General features: G+C 47.7%; 1 protein-coding gene across 27 annotated transcripts in view; it reads right to left on the minus strand.

Annotated features, from left to right (window-relative positions):
- Window positions 1-14,768, minus strand: part of nrxn1a (neurexin 1a) — a 616,431-nt gene that overhangs the window by 36,488 nt on the left and 565,175 nt on the right. The gene's annotated exons all lie outside the window — the stretch shown is intronic.

A 14,768-nucleotide genomic window follows, 5' to 3' on the forward strand; every position in this document is an offset into this window, starting at 1 on the left:
AGATACTTATGGAGGATTGTATGGAGAATTATAAGGTTGAAAATGCTCACTATATGAGACATCACCATGATGTCACAATAGCAAGCAAATGTAGTTCTGGGTGGAAAAAGTAGCATTCTATGCATGGTTCTCTGCATGGTTTTGCTCTGTATTTACAAATCAGTAATCACATAATGTAGTTGACAGTATGGTAAGGAGCCGGCAAAATGGACTTTCCAACTAATGTGAACGATTGTAAATGTCACAGTATTATCCAGCAGATGGCAGTAGTGAGACAAACTTGGTAGCTAGATGAGTAAAACAATTCTCAAAACAAAAATGCAATGATTACATGACGACATGTAGGCTATGGCTTTATGCCAAACAAGTAGCTAGCTATTACACTTCCTGATAACCTTGTAGCCCCAGCTTAGCAACACACGTATGACATGCTATGGAACCATTATGGGAATTGGGTAAGGAAATATTTGTGCGTTGATGTAGCTACCAAGCCAGCGTATCCATTGAAAACGAGGGTTGTCTTTGCTTGCTAATGTTACATGAGTAACATCTGCATTCATCCATGTGTGCTGGCAAGATAGTCAATGCAATGGCTGAGGCAGGGAGATCTAGCTAGCTAGCTACCACTCACTGGCTGGTTTGTGGTCATTCGTTGTTCAACGGCTATTCATCGAATAATTACATACCACGTTCAATTATTACGCAATTCAATTAATCATAAAACATTTAATTAAGTAGTAATCTGGGGCACCACGGGAAAAGTTTATTTAACGAGTTACCATTTCCTGAATTAACTCAAAATATCAGAATATCTCGATATCATAGCCGTCATCCATCAATCATTTGCTCCTATTTCAGTCTCATTCTGAATGTCGTAATATCCTATAAATCTGCACGAACCCTGGTCTCCATGACGAATCAGCAATACACAAATTGGGTTAGCTATTTATTTACTAACCAACTAAATAATAACACAGAATTACATAAACACACACATAGGATAGATTATACATTGGTTACTAACATGATGCAATGGAAAGTCCCGAGTGGACTAACCTGATATGATGGCTTGATACACATTGAAAGGGGGGGAGAGAAAGAGCGGGAGAAGAAGAGACAAAGGAATTCACCTATCGTACATACAGTTGAATAAAACTTTCATTGTAAATATGGATATTTAACACCCTGACAACCGCTCACTTGGATTTAGAAATACAACACATATTTACACTTGTATGTCTTTGTCGTCTTGCTCTGTTAAAAACACTCGATCAGTCGACAGAAAGTCTCTGTTTGTGTAAGTCTCTGGCTGTCCACCAGAGGTAACCATATCCTTTGTAGTTGTAGTAGGTTGGTCTCGGAGTGTCTTTTAGAACAAATATTCCAGGCGTACCAATGGTCATTCGATAGGGAAATGTTGTTCTTTTCTCATCTTTGGTCGAGTTTCCTAGACTATTTTACATATACAGCTGCAGACTGTGAATGTGTTGTCTTTATCTTCTTCACTCGTCGAGAGTTCCTGACCATTTGTGACGTATTTAGCTCGCGCTGCACATGGTCTGGTAGTCTAACTATTTGTGATGTCCGGTTCAACACCGTCCACCTGCTTGGTCTAATAGCGATTTTATTCTTCTGTGTTGAAAGTTTCAGAGTTTCTAGCCATTTCCTACCTTTCATCTCACGCTGACGGTCACGCTGGTCTAATGTGAATTTCATCACGAGGGGTTTTAAACACTCTGGCAAAGGGGGGCATTCCACGACGCCGACATAATGTCTGTGCTCACGTGGGTGTGGTCACTGTCACGCTGGTATGAATTATTCGCGAGACTGGAGCAGGGTTTTTATTTCACCCAAATTACGGCATGCCGTGTAAGGGCACGGGGACGAAGAACAAACACGTAACAAAACACACAGGGTAGAAACCCAAAACAACACACGGGACGAGACACGTAATCATCTGCGCAATCCACAAGGGCACAGAAGCCCAAAACACACAGCACAGGTACTCACAAGCACCAAAGAACATTGTAACACTAATGGACAGCCCAAGGAAAACCAAAGGGCACATATATACAAATGCTAATCTGTGGGAATAAGGGACAGGTTTGCGTGATGAAAGTTCTGGAGGGATCCGTGACAGTCACCGTGACAGAACTTTTATATGAAAAATAATTCTCATTTAGCTGGCTAACATCTAATTTCATCGTCTCACAAATCATTTCATATTTAATCATATAAGATCCACAACATTTAGATGTAAATCTGACAACTGGGAAATATACACTTTCAGAGATGTTGTTCTACCATCTTTAATGACATCACAAAAACGTAATGCATTCGTCAGGATTGTTCTTTAAATACCCACGGACTATTCCAAATGTTTGGATTACGGAAATATTGTTTCATTATCCAATCTCGGATGTTACTTTACTAGAAAATCTCTCTCTCTGTTGCAACAAAGGGATTTTTAACTTCCATTTCTGCAAAGTGGGAGAGAGAGTCATAACACGATGGGAGGTGGGAGAGAGGGGGCTCTCTCTGATCCTCTCCCAGGATGGAAAGTCATGGCAACTACAAGTTATACTGTGGGGCAAAAAAGTATTTAGTCAGCCACCAATTGTGCAAGTTCTCCCACTTAAAAAGATGAGAGAGGCCTGTAATTTTCATAGGTACACTTCAACTATGACAGACAAAATGAGAAAAAAAATCCTGAAAATCACATTGTAGGATTTTTAATGAATTTATTTGCAAATGATGGTGGAAAATAAGTATTTGGTCACCTACAAACAAGCAAGATTTCTGGCTCTCACAGACCTGTAACTTCTTCTTTAAGAGGCTCCTCTGTCCTCCACTCGTTACCTGTATTAATGGCACCTGTTTGAACTTGTTATCAGTATAAAAGACACCTGTCCACAACCTCAAACAGTCACACTCCAAACTCCACTATGGCCAAGACCAAAGAGCTGTCAAAGGACACCAGAAACAAAATTGTAGACCTGCACCAGGCTGGGAAGACTGAATCTGCAATAGGTAAGCAGCTTGGTTTGAAGAAATCAACTGTGGGAGCAATTATTAGAAAATGGAAGACATACAAGACCACTGATAATCTCCCTCGATCTGGGGCTCCACGCAAGATCTCACCCCGTGGGGTCAAAATCATCACAAGAACGGTGAGCAAAAATCCCAGAACCACACGGAGGGACCTAGTGAATGACCTGCAGAGAGCTGGGACCAAAGTAACAAAGCCTACCATCAGTAACACACTACGGCGCCAGGGACTCAAATCCTGAAGTGCCAGACGTGTCCCCCTGCTTAAGCCAGTACATGTCTAGGCCCGTCTGAAGTTTGCTAGAGAGCATTTGGATGATCCAGAAGAAGATTGGGAGAATGTCATATGGTCAGATGAAACCAAAATTGAACTTTTTGGTAAAAACTCAACTCGTCGAGTTTGGAGGATGCTGAGCTGCATCCAAAGAACACCATACCTACTGTGAAGCATGGGGGTGGAAACATCATGCTTTGGGGCTGTTTTTATGCAAAGGGACCAGGATGACTGATCCGTGTAAAGGGCATTGAAGATGAAACGTGGCTGGGTCTTTCAGCATGACAATGATCCCAAACACACCACCTGGGCAACAAAGGAGTGGTTTCGTAAGAAGCATTTCAAGGTCCTGGAGTGGCCTAGCCAGTCTCCAGATCTCAACCCCATAGAAAATCTTTGGAGGGAGTTCAAAGTCCATGTTACCCAGCAACAGCCCCAAAACATCACTGCTCTAGAGGAGATCTGCATGGAGGAATTGGCCAAAATACCAGCAACAGTGTGTGAAAACCTTTGACATCTGTCATTGCCAACAAAGGATATATAACAAAGTATTGGGATAAACTTTTGTTATGGACCAAATACTTGTTTTCCACCATAATTTGTAAATAAATTCATTAAAAAATCCTACAATGTGATTTTCTGGATTTTTTTTCTAATTTTGTCTGTCATAGTTGAAGTGTACCTATGATGAAAATTACAGGCCTCTCTCATCTTTTTAAGTGGGAGAACTTGCACAATTGGTGGCTGACTAAATACTTTTTTGCCCCACTGTATATTTGCAAAAAGGGTGATCAAATTAAAATCCTACATCTGCAAGTACTACCCAGTGACATGGACAGACTGGTGTGCCACACAGTGTGAACACAGGTGTTAGAAGTGCGGATATCGACTGGCTTTGGTCTCTGACACCGATTGAGCCATTCAGACTGATTTGAACCTGGAAGTCTGAGCCGACTCAGTCGGTGGAGAGGTCGTCACTCCTTCAGCTCTGTCACGCTTCTATTCGATCCAAGAAGATTGATCACACTTTCCCTTAATTGGACTGGACTGGCCTGGCTGTCCAGCAGTTGCAAGGTCTGACTGTCTGTGTGTGGTTTGCTTTCTAGAGGATCAGTGTCAGCAATCCAGCCGGCCCGGCACAGGTTATCTACAACCTCAACACGTACAAGCATGCACACACATGTGAACACTGCTGACTGAACACTGCTGACTGAACACTGCTGACTGAACACTGCTGACTGAACACTGCTCCACAAACCCCCATCTCTGCTCTTAGTAGCAAATGCCACACAAGAATCCGCCCCTCACAATTAAGGTAGACGGCTATCAAACAAGGGATATCCAATATAAAGTGATATAAAACTTGCCGTCATCTTTCGCAGTCGTGCGGATATATTATATCCTTGCTAATACATCTTATGAAATCTTCCTCTGAACAATTTGTTTGTTTCTGCCACCTCTCCATTCCTCCAGCTTGACAATACAGAACAGAGGGAAAGCTGGTCCTTTGGGAAAGCTTGGCTGAGTGCTGAGTGCTGCTATAGCTCATCGGTTCTGTAGCAGGAAGCGAGGTGGAGGAGACACCTCTGTACTGTTTGTGTGTGTGTGTGTGTGTGTGCGTGCGTGCGTGTGCGTGTGTACGTGTGTGTGTGTGTGTGTGTGTGTGTGTGTGTGTGTGTGTGTGTGTGTGTGTGTGTGTGTGTGTGTGTGTGTGTGTGTGTGTGTGTGTGTGTGTGTGTGTGTGTGTGTGTGTGTGTGTGTGCGTGCGTGCGTGTGTACGTGTGTGTGTGTGTGTGCGTGCGTACGTGTGTGTGTGTGTGTGTGTGTGTGTGTGTGTGTGTGTGTGTGTGTGTGCGACAACTTCTCTGTGATGACCTGACGGTAGTGTCAGCTCGTCTCTACAGATCACTGTTTCTTTCCCCCACATTGTTTTCTCTCTGGTCTAATTTGATGAATGCTCTCTGGCACACAACGTCTCTTTGGAGACAGACTGAAAGTCAGCAGGTAGGACGTTGAAGACATCTGAAGGGTAGCATCCCAAATGGCACACTATTCCCTTCAGAGTGCTGAATCCCATAGGGCTCTGGTCAAACGTAGTGAACTATATAGGGAATAGTGTGCCATTTGGGCCACACACACATTCTTTATCTGAAGCTCTCTGCTATCCTCGCTTTCATCACTCTCTGCTCGGGTAATGTATCCCACAGAGAATACTGCTTGCTCGCTGGCTGACTGTTGGGCTTTTGTTTTCAGTGTTTTTCTCATTTTTTCCCTGAAAAGCTATTCAGGTTTACTGTACGGTCAATCTGAGCCCCCATACTGTAGGCTACTGTACATTTGGGGTATTTGGGCAAAAATAATATTGCTTATTTTCAACAATATAAGTGTCATTTTAAGAAGCGAAGATGGTGAGAATATATTGCTAATAAAATGTGCACAATAAAATAAAGCACAATTGCCACCAACGCTCCCTCCTTAACTTAAACAAGTGCAGCATAACGAGAACGACAACAGCGGAGATGCCAATTATGACCGCCTGTGATCTCCTCACAGACAAATCAATCAACAGCAAAAGCAGAAAGCTGATTGGTCATCCGAGAGCTGTGTGTGTGTAGTGTCCTCTGCATCATGCCACAGTGGCCAATTTGTGGCCTTGTTGTTTTGTTCCCAATACTCTCATCTCATCTCATCTCATGCGCTCTCTCTCTGTCTCACTCTCTCTTTCTATGTCTGTCCTCAGCCCTCCCTGCATTTTATTGATTTCAAACTTAGCAGAATGTGCCTGACCAGTAGTCCTGGCAGATGGCAGATGCTCAACTCTGGCCTAGTGCTGTATACATGCACACAAACACGAGCATGGACACACACACACTGAAAACTGCTCCATGGGATGTAGACTGCAGAACCTCTTTGTCTTGGCTCAGAGGACCAGCCCGTTCTGCTTCTCGCATTGCAAATGATCTATAATGGAGGTTAGTAGCTTCTTACAGAATAATCACTTCTCTGGGGATCTGGGGAACTATAGTGACTCTGAAATGCCTCTGTCCTTTTCTACAGTATCATCTCTCCTATGTTGTCTCTCCTATGTTGTCTCATCTCTCCTATGTTGTCTCTCCTATGTTGTCTCATCTCTCCTATGTTGTCTCTCCTATGTTGTCTCACACATAATTACCATTCAGATATGGCAGAGCTGGAATGATTATTACATTGTGTGGTTTCGAAGTTCCATGTACTTTAAGAACAGTGACCAGTGAGACCAATGATTCATTCTTCAGACGTTAAATTCAGCAGTCATTTGCATTTATCTCAGCACCCGTTCTTTTGTCAGTTCCATGGCCCCATTTCAGCAAGGTAAGCTGCAGCATTTACTAAACACCACTGACCCTGCTCATGTAAAGTAGGCCTAGATATCACAGACATTTAACTACCACAACCATACTAGGACAGCATCCGTGGATGTGACTTTCCTAATATGGACACCACACAGGGTTTTATTAAAAGGGAAAACAACATCTTGTCATCCTCTAAATACTCAACTAAGGAAGCCCTGTCCGATTGTGTCAGAACTTATAGTTTCCAGTTTGCTGATTAAGAAAGAAGGGTGGGAAAGACGCTGGAGGGATATCCGTTCCAAGCACTAGCATTTCACCCAATTATAAATTGGTTTAGACATTATTCTACTACTCCCTGCTTGAGAATAGAGAGAAATATGATACTCTGGAGCGCTGCCATTCACATCGCCCCACTGGTCCATATGTGGTGTCTGTACCCTTGGCGATATCATGGATAGTAATGGTTTAAGGACGTTCCAAGATCTGAAAGAAGCATTTATATTACCAGGTAACTATGTTCTTCCGTATCTCCACCTCAGGTCAGCTATGCTAGCCTATGGAGACCCATGGGAAAACCAGCTGTCAAACCATCCAATGATGGAATTTGTAAACAGATTATGTGGTCTTCCAAAAGGACTAATCTCTATAATATATCAACAACTATTGGAAAGCTCATACTCTAAGCTAGCCATTAAAAAAGTATGGCCCACAGATCTAAATGTAACTGAATCATCCTTTAACAGAATATGGAAAAATATGACCTTGGCATCCCGTAATCCGAACCATCAAATTTGTTCACAGACTTTATCTAACACCCAAGAAATGTTTTATAATGAAATTGGCCCCAACTTTCAAATGCTCACTGTGTCCCCTGAATCAGGTAGGCACATTTCTTCAAATGATGTGGGACTGCCCTCCATTTAAATTCATTATTGGACAAAGTTACAAAGAGCATGAATGTAAATATTGAATGTAAAAATATGTGACTTGCCCTGAGGGAATTGTTGATATGCTGTAAAAAAATGTATTCTAGAAAACATTTTATTTGAAAAAAAATCACAAAAAATGCAGATAGAAAGATTATACAGAAGTATTTTTTTCACAATCTGCTCTGGACAAGTCCAGTCCTGTGTCTGAACGAAATGAAACAAAAAATATTTAGTCCGACTTTATCCAGTGTCCAGAAAATAAATATCACCTCCTTTGCATATTTGAATTAAATATTTCAGAAACATTTTAATACAAAAAAGTGTTTTATTTTTGTCTCCATTCAACTGGTAAAAAGTTGATTGTGATCTGACTAAGAGGGTGCCTGGCCTTCGTATGATTTTGAGAGTTATACCTGTACCTGTAACCCCCTTCTGAAAAAATGATAAACTAAATAAAAATTTGGTCACAAAAGAAAGAAGGGACATCCTCAATGCAACTCCTTATATTCTTCAGACCATATCCCAATGCAACACTTTATTTGTTCAGACCATGTCATTGGTTCTTATCAGTATCCTTGATTACCTCCCTCCGACTGGGCTGGGTAGACTGGCTCTCACTAGAGGAGAGATGCACTCTGTCCAAGCTTTATTGGTGGAAGGGTTTCTCTACTGAGCCACTCTCTAACCGTCTCTCCCTCCATCACAACAACACATCATTAGACCAGCAATGACAGACAGAGAGAGGGAGATCAGAGAGGGAGGGAGGGATGGAAGGAGAGGGAGAAAAAGAGAGAGGGCCCAGGTTGAGATACAGACCAATTCATTCTTTAGCACCCCTATTTGTGCCTGCGTCTCAAACTACACCCAATTCCCTATGTAGTGCACTACACCATAGAATCATTGTAGAATCATTGTATAGGGGAATAGGGTGCCATTTGGGATGCAACCAGTGTTCGGTCATAGTCTGGTATTTCCTAGGTACTAACAACATAGTAAACAACTGGTGGTCTAATGATGTTTTTTCTCTCTCTATTTTCAAAACCTCTGACCCTATTGCCTTCAAACCAGCAACAGATACATACAATGTAGCCGGCTAGTGTAGCCTTAACCGTAAATGACTGGGTTCCAACCTAAGTCTACTGAGCTACAATAAAGCACATTAGCCTGCTAAGCCAAAGGCCTAGGCATTGATACCATAATCAAATATGGAGTAGGAGGCTAGGACAACAGTGATTGCCTTCAGGCAAGGCTTACTCTCATCTCATGTTTCATGTCTATCCATATCATCTCTGTATCTCTCTGCAACGCTGAACACTAAAGCGCTTATCAAAATAATAACATCTGATGATGACATCCACGTGTTTAATCTAGGTCAACGCTGATGAATAATTTACAACCAGATGCTCAATAGATTCCCACTGAACAGTACCGGCATGTCGCTAGGCCTGTAGGACTGTGAGTACGGACATACGCACGCAATATATAGCCTCGCCACAACCTGGGCTCTCGCCCACGCACTTCTCTGGTCTGTCTGCATGGCTGGTCTGTCAACATCCCAGACTCATCAAAGATAGAGGCTGCGGCCTGCTCATTCAAAGTTCTCCAAAAGTGTGCCCTTGCACACTTTTCATCATAACAGACTCAGAGAGATACACAGGCCATAGTGAGGCCTATAAGATGACAACCAGACAGTATTGTCTCTATCATTGTTCTGTTCTGCTGTGGAACTACATGCATTTGCTTCCACCATCTGACATCCAGTCGAATCATATCCCTCCCTCCCTGTCAAATAGGTTTCAGAATGTTGTCATACACGTCAGAAATGCAATTAAGAGTAATCAAGATGATAACAAATCCAATTAGGCCTCTGCCAGGTAATGAGGTTTGTCATAGGCAAAACCTCATTACCCGGCACTGAGATATAGACAATTATTTAAATGACTATTTCACTGGTAAAGTGGACAAACTGAAAAGTGAAATGACAACATTGAACAGTGAACTATCATCTGTGTATTGAAGATCTAATCATAAAAGAGGATTGCTGTTTTGAATTTGGTCAAGTTTGTGTGCAAAAATTGTGATCCATCAATAATGATAAGCCACCAAGTACAGACAACCTAGATACTATTCAGAATGGTAGCAGACTGTATTGCCAACACATCAATTAAATGTTTTGCCTCAATGCAATCACTGGTCAACATGGCTGTCATACTGAAAGTAAAACAATCTGTACATCATGTCTCCTCTTCCGTGATTTGGTTAGCTTCTTCCCATACATGACAACTACTGAAGACGAAACAACCGAAGAAAGAGCACATACAACATGTGATGAGGCTATAATTCTCAGCAACAAAAGAGTGATCAAATTAAGATCCCACATCTGTAGGCTACTCCAACCGAGACACCACCACCTAGTTCAGAGATAAAACTACCCAATTATAGTCTCATCACGTTGTATGTTTTCTTTCTTCTTCTATAGTTGTCATGTATGGGACGAAGCTAGCGAAATCACAGAAGAGGAGACATGACGTATAGATTGTTTTACATTCAGTATGACACCCCTGCCTCATGACAGCCATGGGGGTATTACTTAGCTATAGGGAATTGTTTTAAGAAGGTAGCTCCTGCATGTGCAGTAGCTAATGGGGATCCTAATAATAAACTAAACCTGGACATGAACAAATGCTATTGCATTTCACTGTAGTCTACAATAACATTGTGTGACACTGTTACTTAACTATGATTGTCTGTAGTATTGTGTGTGTGCTTGTGAGCATGTGTGTGCATGTGTTTGTGAGTGTGCGTATATACAACATGAAGTGGATACTAAAAGCAGGCTGGGGAAGAGGACAGGTGTTTGGTGCTTGTGTTTCATTTAGAGTTGTAGCTCTCATTTGGGGAGGGAGGTTTGGGTTTTGCTTTATTTAAAGCTGAACAGCTGTTGTTGGACCTGAGGCAGTACATTACTGTGTGTGTGTGTGTGTGTGTGTGTGTGTGTGTGTATGTGTGTGAGGACAGTCTGGATCCTCTCTCATCTCCTCCCCTGATACCTCCGTATTCCCATACTGCCATAGATCTTCCTATAGGCTAATGTCACTACACACAACACCCCAACAACACACCAGGAGGCAACTAAACACACACACACGCACATACACACGCACACGCACACCCACACAGACACACACACACACACACACACACACACACACACACACACACACACACACACACACACACACACACACACACACACACACACACACACACTCTCAGGAACATAGCAACACACAGCTAAATGGACAGATCTTACTATTATATAGACATCCAGTATGCATTTTATGATTCTATATGACAAGTATTCCATTTAACAGGGTTGATCAACTCAATTAGAAATAGGTTATGATATGTAGTTCTCTGTTTCTCCTGACTGAATGAGAAATGTCAAATGTGACAGATTCCATCCCTGCTGAGTGAGAAGACATGAACATTCCAGTCACTTATGAACAGTCTGCTGGATCTAATCTATCCAGAATAGCAACTGTTTGCTAATGTGTGTATGTCTCACAAACAAGCCGTGTACTTCATCATTACTGGTGGGTACGAAACATCATAAGCGCGTTCCGTGACAGTCAACTAATGAATTTCTCATGTCGGAAGTTGAGCAGCAAAGTAACACAGATAAATAAACAAGTTGGAGAGAGAGACAACATTTACAGGATCCCTAATTATTTACAAGTTCCACTCTGACTAATGTCAGTTTCCTCCTAATATTCATCAACAACAGTGTCTGAGTGGCGGGGGAATAGATTTGTAAGGAGACAAGGTTGAACAAAGATCTATAACAAGGAGAGAGTGAAGGAGGAAGGGTGGGAGAGTGGGGAAGGAGGCAAGGAGGAAGGCAGGGAGAGGGAAGGAGGCAGAGAGAGGGAAGGAGGCAAAGAGAGGGAAGGAGGCAGGGAGAGGGAAGGAGGCTGGGAGGGAGGAAGGGAGAGGGAAGGAGGCTGGGAGGGAGGAAGGGAGAGGGAAGGAGGCAGGGAGAGTGAAGGAGGCAGGGTGGGAGGCAGGGAGAGGGAGGGAGGGTGAGGGAAGGAGGCAGGGAGAGGGAAGGAGGCTGGGAGGGATGAAGGGAGAGGGAAGGAGGCAGGGAGAGGGAAGGAGGCAGGGTTGGAGGCAGGGAGAGGGAAGGAGGCTGGGAGGGAGGAAGGGAGAGGGAAGGAGGCAGGGAGAGGGAAGGAGGCAGGGTGGGAGGCAGGGAGAGGGAAGGAGGCTGGGAGGGAGGAAGGGAGAGGGAAGGAGGCAGGGAGAGGGAAGGAGGCAGGGTGGGAGGCAGGGAGAGGGGAGGAGGCTGGGAGGGAGGAAGGGAGAGGGAAGGAGGCAGGGAGAGGGAAGGAGGCAGGGTAGGAGGCAGGGAGAGGGAAGGAGGCTGGGAGGGAGGAAGGGAGAGGGAAGAAGGCAGGGAGAGGGAAGGAGGCAGGGTGGGAGGCAGGGAGAGGGAAGGAGGCTGGGAGGGAGGCAGGGAGAGGGAAGGAGGCAGGGTGGGAGGCAGGGAGAGGGAAGGAGGCTGGGAGGGAGGAAGGGAGAGGGAAGGAGGCAGGTAGAGGGGAAGAAGGCAGGGTGGGAGGCAGGGAGAGGGAAGGAGGCAGAGAGGGAGGGGGGCAAAGAGAGGGAAGGAGGCAGGGAGAGGGAAGGAGGCTGGGAGGGAGGAAGGGAGAGGGAAGGAGGCTGGGAGGGAGGAAGGGGAGAGGGAAGGAGGCAGGGAGAGTGAAGGAGGCAGGGTGGGAGGCAGGGAGAGGGAGGGAGGGTGAGGGGAAGGAGGCAGGGAGAGGGAAGGAGGCTGGGAGGGATGAAGGGAGAGGAAGGAGGCAGGGAGAGGGAAGGAGGCAGGGTTGGAGGCAGGGAGAGGGAAGGAGGCTGGGAGGGAGGAAGGGAGAGGGAAGGAGGCAGGGAGAGGGAAGGAGGCAGGGTGGGAGGCAGGAGAGGGAAGGAGGCTGGGAGGGAGGAAGGGAGAGGGAAGGAGGCAGGGAGAGGGAAGGAGGCAGGGTGGGAGGCAGGGAGAGGGGAGGAGGCTGGGAGGGAGGAAGGGAGAGGGAAGGAGGCAGGGAGAGGGAAGGAGGCAGGGTAGGAGGCAGGGAGAGGGAAGGAGGCTGGGAGGGAGGAAGGGAGAGGGAAGAAGGCAGGGAGAGGGAAGGAGGCAGGGTGGGAGGCAGGGAGAGGGAAGGAGGCTGGGAGGGAGGCAGGGAGAGGGAAGGAGGCAGGGTGGGAGGCAGGGAGAGGGAAGGAGGCTGGGAGGGAGGAAGGGAGAGGGAAGGAGGCAGGTAGAGGGAAGAAGGCAGGGTGGGAGGCAGGGAGAGGGAAGGAGGCAGAGAGAGGGAGGGGGCAGGGAGAGGGAAGGAGGCAGGGAGAGGGAAGGAGGCTGGGAGGGATGAAGGGAGAGGGAAGGAGGCAGGGAGAGGGAAGGAGGCAGGGTTGGAGGCAGGGAGAGGGAAGGAGGCTGGGAGGGAGGAAGGGAGAGGGAAGGAGGCAGGGAGAGGGAAGGAGGCAGGGTGGGAGGCAGGGAGAGGGAAGGAGGCTGGGAGGGAGGAAGGGAGAGGGAAGGAGGCAGGGAGAGGGAAGGAGGCAGGGTGGGAGGCAGGGAGGGGGAGGAGGCTGGGAGGGAGGAAGGGAGAGGGAAGGAGGCAGGGAGAGGGAAGGAGGCAGGGTAGGAGGCAGGGAGAGGGAAGGAGGCTGGGAGGGAGGAAGGGAGAGGGAAGAAGGCAGGGAGAGGGAAGGAGGCAGGGTGGGAGGCAGGGAGAGGGAAGGAGGCTGGGAGGGAGGCAGGGAGAGGGAAGGAGGCAGGGTGGGAGGCAGGGAGAGGGAAGGAGGCTGGGAGGGAGGAAGGGAGAGGGAAGGAGGCAGGTAGAGGGAAGGAGGCAGAGAGAGGGAAGGGGGCAGGGAGAGGGAAGGAGGCAGGGAGAGGGAAGGAGGCAGGGAGGGAGGCAGAGAGAGGGAAGGAGGCTGGGTGGGAGGCAGGGAGAGGGAAGGAGGCTGGGAGGGAGGAAGGGAGAGGGAAGGAGGCAGGGAGAGGGAAGGAGGCAGGGTGGGAGGCAGGGAGAGGGAAGGAGGCAGAGAGAGGGAGGGGGCAGGGAGAGGGAAGGAGGCAGGGAGAGGGAAGGAGGCAGGGAGGGAGGCAGAGAGAGGGAAGGAGGCAGGGGGGAGGCAGGGAGAGGGAAGGAGGCAGGTAGAGGGGAAGGAGGCAGGGTGGGAGGCAGGGAGAGGGAAGGAGTCAGGGAGAGGGGAAGGAGGCAGGGTGGGAGGCAGGGAGAGGGAAGGAGTCAGGGAGAGGGAAGGAGGTGGGGAGTGAGGCAGGGGAGGGAGGCATGGATGGAAGCAGGGAGAGGTAAAGAGGGAAGCAGGGGAGGGAGAGGGAAGGAGGGAGGCAGGGAGAGAAATGGAGGCAGGCGGAGGGAAGGAGGGAGGGAGGCAGGGAGATGGAAGGAGGCAGGGAGGGAGGCAGGGAGAGGGAAGGAGGCAGAGAGAGGGAGGGGGCAGGGAGAGGGAAGGAGGCAGGGAGAGGGAAGGAGGCTGGGAGGGATGAAGGGAGAGGGAAGGAGGCAGGGAGAGGGAAGGAGGCAGGGTTGGAGGCAGGGAGAGGGAAGGAGGCTGGGAGGGAGGAAGGGAGAGGGAAGGAGGCAGGGAGAGGGAAGGAGGCAGGGTGGGAGGCAGGGAGAGGGAAGGAGGCTGGGAGGGAGGAAGGGAGAGGGAAGGAGGCAGGGAGAGGGAAGGAGGCAGGGTGGGAGGCAGGGAGAGGGGAGGAGGCTGGGAGGGAGGAAGGGAGAGGGAAGGAGGCAGGGAGAGGGAAGGAGGCAGGGTAGGAGGCAGGGAGAGGGAAGGAGGCTGGGAGGGAGGAAGGGAGAGGGAAGAAGGCAGGGAGAGGGAAGGAGGCAGGGTGGGAGGCAGGGAGAGGGAAGGAGGCTGGGAGGGAGGCAGGGAGAGGGAAGGAGGCAGGGTGGGAGGCAGGGAGAGGGAAGGAGGCTGGGAGGGAGGAAGGGAGAGGGAAGGAGGCAGGTAGAGGGAAGGAGGCAGAGAGAGGGAAGGGGGCAGGGAGAGGGAAGGAGGCAGGGAGAGGGAAGGAGGCAGGGAGGGAGGCAGAGAGAGGGAAGGAGGCTGGGTGGGAGGCAGGGAGAGGGAAGGAGGCTGGGAGGG

This window comes from Oncorhynchus tshawytscha, linkage group LG25 (genome assembly GCF_018296145.1).
Source record: "Oncorhynchus tshawytscha isolate Ot180627B linkage group LG25, Otsh_v2.0, whole genome shotgun sequence".
In the NCBI taxonomy this organism is placed as follows: Eukaryota; Metazoa; Chordata; class Actinopteri; order Salmoniformes; family Salmonidae; genus Oncorhynchus; species Oncorhynchus tshawytscha.